The sequence below is a fragment of the Aegilops tauschii genome, chromosome 3 (assembly GCF_002575655.3).
Source record: "Aegilops tauschii subsp. strangulata cultivar AL8/78 chromosome 3, Aet v6.0, whole genome shotgun sequence".
Lineage (NCBI taxonomy): Eukaryota > Viridiplantae > Streptophyta > Magnoliopsida > Poales > Poaceae > Aegilops > Aegilops tauschii.
In genome coordinates, this window is record NC_053037.3 from 427,668,472 (window position 1) to 427,676,064 (window position 7,593).

The 7,593-nt window shown below is 42.8% G+C and overlaps 1 long non-coding RNA gene across 3 annotated transcripts; it reads left to right on the top strand.

Annotated features, from left to right (window-relative positions):
- Positions 1–1,292: 1,292 nt before the first annotated feature.
- LOC109738987 (uncharacterized) lies at positions 1,293–6,328 on the top strand. 3 transcript variants are annotated; one of them, XR_002226928.4, is made up of 3 exons: positions 1,841–2,798; positions 2,918–2,957; positions 3,584–6,328. It is a non-coding gene; the product is annotated as an uncharacterized lncRNA (long non-coding RNA). The 3 variants fall into 3 exon arrangements; XR_002226927.4 differs by having other exon boundaries at positions 1,293–2,798; positions 2,918–6,328; XR_002226929.4 differs by lacking the exon at positions 2,918–2,957 and having other exon boundaries at positions 1,808–2,798.
- The last annotated feature ends 1,265 nt before the right edge of the window (positions 6,329–7,593 follow it).

Sequence of the window (7,593 nt, forward strand, 5' to 3'; positions counted from 1 at the left end):
GGGTTATTTTTCCTCCAAAAAAAATAAAGAATGATTGACTTGACCTGTCATGGCGATTATATAAACCTTTTTCAGGTTGCATGCAGGGTATAGGGGGCAGGGTGTTCTTCTCGAGCATGTCTCCCTTGTGCGGCTTATAGACGCGGCACATATCTGTGTGCTCCCCGAGGTATATATATACTATCCTTTACCAACAATTAGGGGGCCCCACACAATCTACCCCTTTGACCCAACAACGAGAAGGGTTTAACCATGATGGTTTCCTATGGATACTAGTAAGGTTTGGTAACCAAATTATGAATAAATACCACACTATAGCGTATAAGCTTTGAGTCATATATGCATGATGTAGATGTTCCTTTAATTCTTATAGTTCATCTCATCCAAAATCAATTAGTTTTATAAAAAAAATCTATTTTAAGATTCATGGAATTGTGCATTGTAAAGGTAAAAACAAAAAGTGACAATTCATTTAGAAAAAAAAGTTTGGGCAATTAAGATATGGAAGATTCTAGAGAACAAAGGAGAAGTGCTTGTGTTTTGAGGTTTGTGCATTATGCTTAAGTTCAACCATGAAGTCTTCTAGATTGTACATGTGGCAGAATCTGGTGGAATGTAGATGATATCCAACGGCCAGTAGTGCTCGGATTTTCCATCTCTGTACCGTCGGATTGGCTTCATCCAACGACCAACTTTCAAAGTTATTCGCACACTATATAGGTGTATAGATGTATATATATATATATATATGTGTGTGTGTGTGTGTGTGTGTGTGTGTCCCAGACAAAATAAAGTTTGAGCGCATGAGTGGGACGACCCCCCCCCCCCCCCCCGCCGTCGCCGCCTCGAAGTTGGGAAACTGACATCGTATGTATTGAACCAGGCTTGGAGTCGGGTACGGTGTTCGGTTTGTAATGTAGTTGGTGGCCCATCGAAGTTGTGCATTTGGGATTTAAACACATCATACACCACCGTACCCATACGTATTTTCGGGTCGCCTGTAGTATATACGGGGTCTTCTGATCGACCACCTCTCCCTTGTGCGGTTTTTTGTGACGACACACATATCTGTGGGCTCCCCGAGTGTATATATATCATCGCTTTGACCGATAATGAGGGGTATGTGTTGGCCATGAATGGATTCCTCCTAGTTCGTGTTAGGGCCGGTCACCGTCACATGTCGCTCAACCAAAGCTCGAGCTCATGCGTTGTCAGGATTCCCTCCCAAATGCTCGAATTGCTGGGTTCGACCTACATCAAACCTTGCGTATCTCGTCCTTAACTACCTTGCCTTCATGATTGTTGTCTGTATCGAGAGGTAGGCACCATATCTAAATTGTACATTATTCTATATTGAAAACACACATCACCCCTTCCCAACGTACATCATTTTGGGTTGCATGCAAGAGGTGCTGGTTTTGTGGTCCCTCTCGTGCGATTTTTATGATGGTTCAATCTATTGGCCCAAGCGGTTTATCGACAACAGCAAATGTCATTTGACCAAACGATAGATTCATTGGTCCGTCTTATGGTAGGTCATGGCGACATGCATGTATGACCAAAGTATCGATCATTACGTGCATCCGCCCCGCTGACACGAAGTGAAAGGTGCTGGGCCAAGCATCCTAGCTAGGTACGACATTATGTCATTATATATATAAAAACTCTATTAATAACCCAGGGTGAAGAATTACTTATTCTTCACCCGGGTCGATCGACAGAGCGGTGGTCTGGTCTAAACATCGAGCGATATAAAATTGCGGTCCACTGATGTAATTTTACATCGATGGAAAAGGATAGCCGGGAGCTAGCCCACCTCACCCCGATGTAAAAAAAAAAAAAAAAACACCTAGCTATCTCCCCATTCGCAATGAGCAGTTTTCACACGATGATGTTCCTCTTCCCCCGGCCCTTCTATTTCGCGATTGCGGCGGCGGCGGCAGGGACAGCACCAGAGGACGACCCGACTGCTATGGCTACTTCTCTCGAGCGTGGTGTACTCCCCTTTCCCTCTCCCATGCGGTGGCGAACCGGAGGCGACGTGGGCAGTGCAACGATCGGGGCGAGCTCGGCGGCGCCAACAGCCTTCTACGGCATCCATCTCCTCCCTCGGCGGTCTTATCGCCCCCCTCCTCCTCTTCTTAACCTCTCCTCCTCCACTAATTTCTGAATTTCTAGGATTAGGGTTATTGATTTTTGGGAGCGGTGCAGGGGAAGGGGAAGAAACTAGGGAAGTAAAGGAAAAAAGAGGAGCTTAGGGGGTGATGGAGGTGATGCTGGAGACGGGCGCCCGACAGTGAGATGATGGAGGTGGAGAAGAAGGCCAATCCGATGACATAGAAGAAGAGGAGAGCTCAATGCTGCGGAGAGAAAGGAACATCAGTAGAGTATCCGACTTTGATTCAGCTGAGACATTTTCGTTTTTTCGCAAGACATGTGAATCCTCTCTGCGTTTTTTGCTTTTGTTTAGAATTCACGAATTTTCTTCCTTGTAGCTATAAATGATGGTTCCGACTTAATTGGATTTTAGTAATGACGTACATAAAGAATCAATCTATACGGCTGTACCTAGCTGACAATGCTAATTCTCTGTAAATTTGTATTATCAAAATTTGCACAAACCTACGAGCAAAATTTTCTTCAATTAAAGATGATTCATTTTATGAGGAATTTGTTTTATATTTAGTGAATTTATTAGGCAAACAAGGAATTGGAATTCTGCCAAGAAATCTAGGGGCAGAAGAAGATGCATGCAAGGGACTTGCGGACTAGGCAAATGCTGTGCAGGCGAGAAAATGGTAAGTATGGTCTACTCGCGGCAAGACACGCAAGCATACACACTCACCATAAGCTGAATGAACGAATGCATCCTGCTAATTAGTTTTGACCTCTCAAACATGCCCGATGTCCTCACCAGCTCAAGTTCCATGACTCCAAGTTCACCTTGATGTATTCAGGTATCGCACAGCCCATAAAGAACCGCTGGTAATATGATTAAGGCATGTGAATAATCTTCTAAATTTGTTCATAAGGCAAATCCTCGAGGTTGGCAGCACATGTCCAATTCGATCTGTTTCCACTGCACACACATGTTCTTTTTCAATTAGCAATGCCAATTAGCGATCGTCTCAATGTTATGTCTCTGTTTTCTTTTGCAATCTGCAAGGAACTCAAAGATAGTTGTACGTTTGCTCACGTGCATTCTAGTCCATAAATTGTTTGGGCAATACAGAACAGAAGAATATGTACATGTTTGGGTACAAACTTCAGTTTGTTTTGATGCTGATGAATTAGTTGAATCCTGAATTTTGTTGTTAAGAGAATAGATAGCTCTCATCCCGCAAAAGAAAAGGAAGTAAGCTAGAGCTCTCCTATGAATGTGTATGAGATCTTCTGGCAATGCTAGGATTTTGAGGGCTTTCGTTTAAATTAAGTGTGCAGTTCTTGCTTCTGATCATTACCATTACTTAAGTGTTAATTTTGTTATCTTGTGTGTACAATATGCTATTCTCTATTCAGCTGACTGCATGACCAATATTACTTATTTAGTATATGAGTAATTTAATTTTCTTGTTTCATGCAGTTTGGAGCAATTCGTGATTACTACCAGCTTCAAATTAGATTTATCTGAATTGCAATGAGGTACAAGACTGTCCCTCTTCCTTGCTGTCTTATCTTCGGTGTTTATTTGGTTGAACTAGCATAAACCTAACTTTTAATACTGACGTGTTTCCGCCCAATTTGTGCAGTAAGCCATGCTAGTCATCAAGTAATCAATCTCAATGTTCCCTTAATAGATGATTGCTATTGATTTGCTGTGGCTTAACTATCAACGACAAAACATTTCCCTTTTCCCCCTAATACTGGTTTATTTGCTCCTTCTAGGAGGCCTGCATTTTGCTAATTGTCTATTTGCTAGAGAAGTAGTGGCAATGAACTGATGCCTTATCTGAATAGCTTCAGAAATTCTTAACATGAAATACATAATATACTTATCTGTATGTGGTTCATGCTTCGTTGTTTAAATTTTCTCTTTGTTAAATGTTGGCGAGTAGATATATATTCTTGATTCGTTATCCTGAATCTGAATTTGGGGAAGATGATCTAACTAGCTTCTAAATCAGCTGAGTTGTACTGATGATGGTGTGTTTGCTGCTCACACATTTTATTCCAAGGACCATTATGACAAATAATGGCCACTTATAGGTTGCTGGTAATGCATTTTCACACCATACATATGCTTGTGCTTACCCCCGTTGGGTAATCAATATGATACTCGTGCACTAATTTGTGGATTTCGGTTTGTTTTATACATGAAAATAAGGTAAGAGTGTTATGTCAGCTTCAAGTCCCTCGAAACCACATACTTTTGTTCGTCTTGTTCTAGGTTACCTTCTTCCATGGTGGCATGAATCTGTCTTACAAAAAATAGACGTGGATGCTTTCTTCGTCAGTTCCATGTAATTTTTGTCTCGTTGATCTGTAATTTCGGATGTATGTGAGTTTTTGAGGTGCACAGTTCACTAGCATTACCTAGGTTAAGCATATCTTTGCTCCCACATTTGCATGACACATGATTTATACTTTGGATTGTATATGAATTACTGTTTGTGTATGCATATGCTACAGTTTGCACCTCTAGTATTTTAACTTCCTACTTCAGTGGATGTGGTAAAGTGCAACAATACTCAATTAGGCCTTACTGATTTTTATGGTCGTCTTTTTAGCATCTGGCAAAGCAGTAAGATTAATGATGTAATGGCCGTAACTATACTTCTTGTCGAAAAGCGATCTATGGGAAAACCTCCTCAAGAATCTGGAGGATGTAGTGAGAGATCTGACCTGGGATTGTTACTCTCATACAACCCTATTCACATCCATGTTGTACTTGCACTTGCGAGCTTCTCATTGGCTCTGAAAATTGAATGAAACAGTTCTCATTTTCAGTCATATTTTTCTGGGTAATCCACACGGGACGAAAAGCACATTAGGCATGCATACAATTGTCAAATTTTACAGGCTGAAATTTTGGAATAATTGTCAATTGGTTTTCAGTCGATTGGCTGTCAATCTTTGCAGATTTATCAGTTTAACCCGCCCTCAATCTAGGAGTAATCTTGTATAACATTCAGTTACAAGACACAAACTAGTTAAATATGATGACTCCCACCATTGTATCTGGCACACTTTGATAAAATACATGGTTTAGTGTGCATTGAAACAATAGTTACGGAGTTTGCCTGTTTATATTGTTTCTCACTATACTTTTGATTCATAGTGTGTTATGGGTTCATGTGATTCCGAACAGTTTGGTACATCTAATATCCCTCTGAGTTATGTATGCTTTCAACATTGTGTCCAGTTTAGGGTAGTGAAGCATATTAATCCTAAAGTGTTATATGCGCTTGTGTGTTGGGGGCCTCTATTTGTTTGTTAGTATACTTCTGAGAACTGATAATATTATGCTTTTCAGGTATCTGTTCAAGTGGATGACAGTAAATGTATGAGGGTAGAGAGTAATGTCTTCTTATTTATGGTGGGTACGAGTAACATTAAATTGAAATTTCAGACCTTTAACTAATCCCTCCATCCCACAGTATAAGATGTTTTTGCAAACTAAACATAGCTTGCAAAAACGTCTTATATTGTGGGACGGAGGGAGTAGTAACCAGTAGCAAAATTCAGGATTTGGTGAGAAGAAAAGTGAACCTAAGGGCTCCAATACTATTAATAGCACAATACTATGTTGCATTCACCGTTTCAGTCCTGGAGAGATTGCTGAACAGATGAAGTTGATGGAAAATTCTATGGTCACCTAAAAATTAAGCTGCTTGAAGATCAAGTTCAGAAGTACTGCAGTCAGCTTTCAAGTTCGGTAGTATTCAGTTTTGTAATAGTGATTTCTGAATATGTCATGCTACTAGTTACTTAGTGCTAAGTGGCATTCAGTTGTTTTCAAACAATTTTTTTTTTTCTAATTGCAAGGATAGTTTTTGTTACATGGGGTATTTCCCTGAACCACTACATGGAATCTATTTATTAGACCGATTTGTTGTTCTGTGGTTACCGAAAATTCCTCATGCAAGAGTTAATTAGTGGCCTATGTTTCTTACTATCACCAAAAATGCCTCCTACAGAATTGTTAGTGGCCTATGTTTCTTGCGATCACAAAAAATGCCTCCTACAGAATTCATAGTGGCCTATGTTACTTAAATCTCATATTTCATTTTTGCTACAGATCGATGTACTCAGTCCAATTGAAGTAGTAATAGATCTAACGTAAAATGCCTGAAATATAGGAGCACAACCTTGTATCTAAAAAATAAAATCATGAACGCCTCGATCCTGTAAGATTACCTGAGTAGCCGTAAAATTACAGGAGGATGCACCATATTGGTTTCGAGGCTACAGGAGGTAATTGACTGCCATGCAAACAGTAAGATTACCTTGCACTCTTTTCGGTTTGGGTGCCCGGACAGGTTCTTCCTTCCATGCTATAATATTACCTCACAAACCTTTTGTTTCCTACGGTTTATGGTTTGAGGCGTGGACGCACAAGCTGGCTGGGTTGAAGAATAAAAATTCTTCATCCAGGGTGACGAATCTATTTTGATGGGTCCCTGTTGTCAGGTGGAGAAATAATTATTTTGCGCGTAATAAGGAGCAAATTCCTTGCGGCTGCCGTGGACCGAGCTGTCAGCCTATCAACGTACAGTACTCTTCCGATGGAAGTCGTTTCTTGACCACGTTGACCACGCCGCGCCGAGAGCACCAGGGCGGTGGACGACGGTGAGGCCTAGGAAGGGGACGACGCAGAGCCGGGGAAGATGCGGCAGTGGATGCCCACACGTAGAGGAGTATGAGGGTTCACTGGTTCGGCTGCGGTGTGAGGCTGCCGTCGCCGCAGAATAACAGGGGGTGTGGGTGAGTAGAGGGATGACCTGGCGAGCGGTGGGAGTAGTAGGGGGCGGTGAGGCCTCCGCGGCATCACAGCCGGCCACGGGAGGCAGGAGCACGCGGCACAATCGGCGCTGGTTTGGGCGGCTGGAGCAAGAAGACCAGAGGTTGAAGAAGCACTACGGCCGTTGGATGGACATCGTACGGTCACTGGAGCTAGAATCGTTCATATTGACTAAGTTGACAAAGCCCTCCGTCCCCATCAACTTAGTAGGCCCACAAGTCAGCCTCCCACTAAGGTGGGTCCCAGCTAGCAGGGGGAGTATTCATTTTATTGTGCGTAATAAGGAGGCACTTCCGGTGGGTCCGAGCTGATAGCGGGGGGGAACATTTTTTCGCGAAATACGGTGGCCGTCCGGTGAGTCCCAGCAGTCAGGGGGAAACATTTTTGTCGCGAAATACGGTGGCCCGTCCGATGGGTCCCTACTGTCAGGTGGAGGAATAATTATTTTGCGCGTAATAAGGAGGCACTTCCTTGCGGCTGCCAAGGACCCAGCTGTCAGCCTCTCCACGTACAGTACTCTTCCGATGGAAGTCGGTCGTTGACCACATTGACCACGCCGCGCCGAGAGCACCACGGCGGTGGACGACGGCGAGGCCTAGGAAGGGGACGACACGGAGCCGGGGAAGACGCGG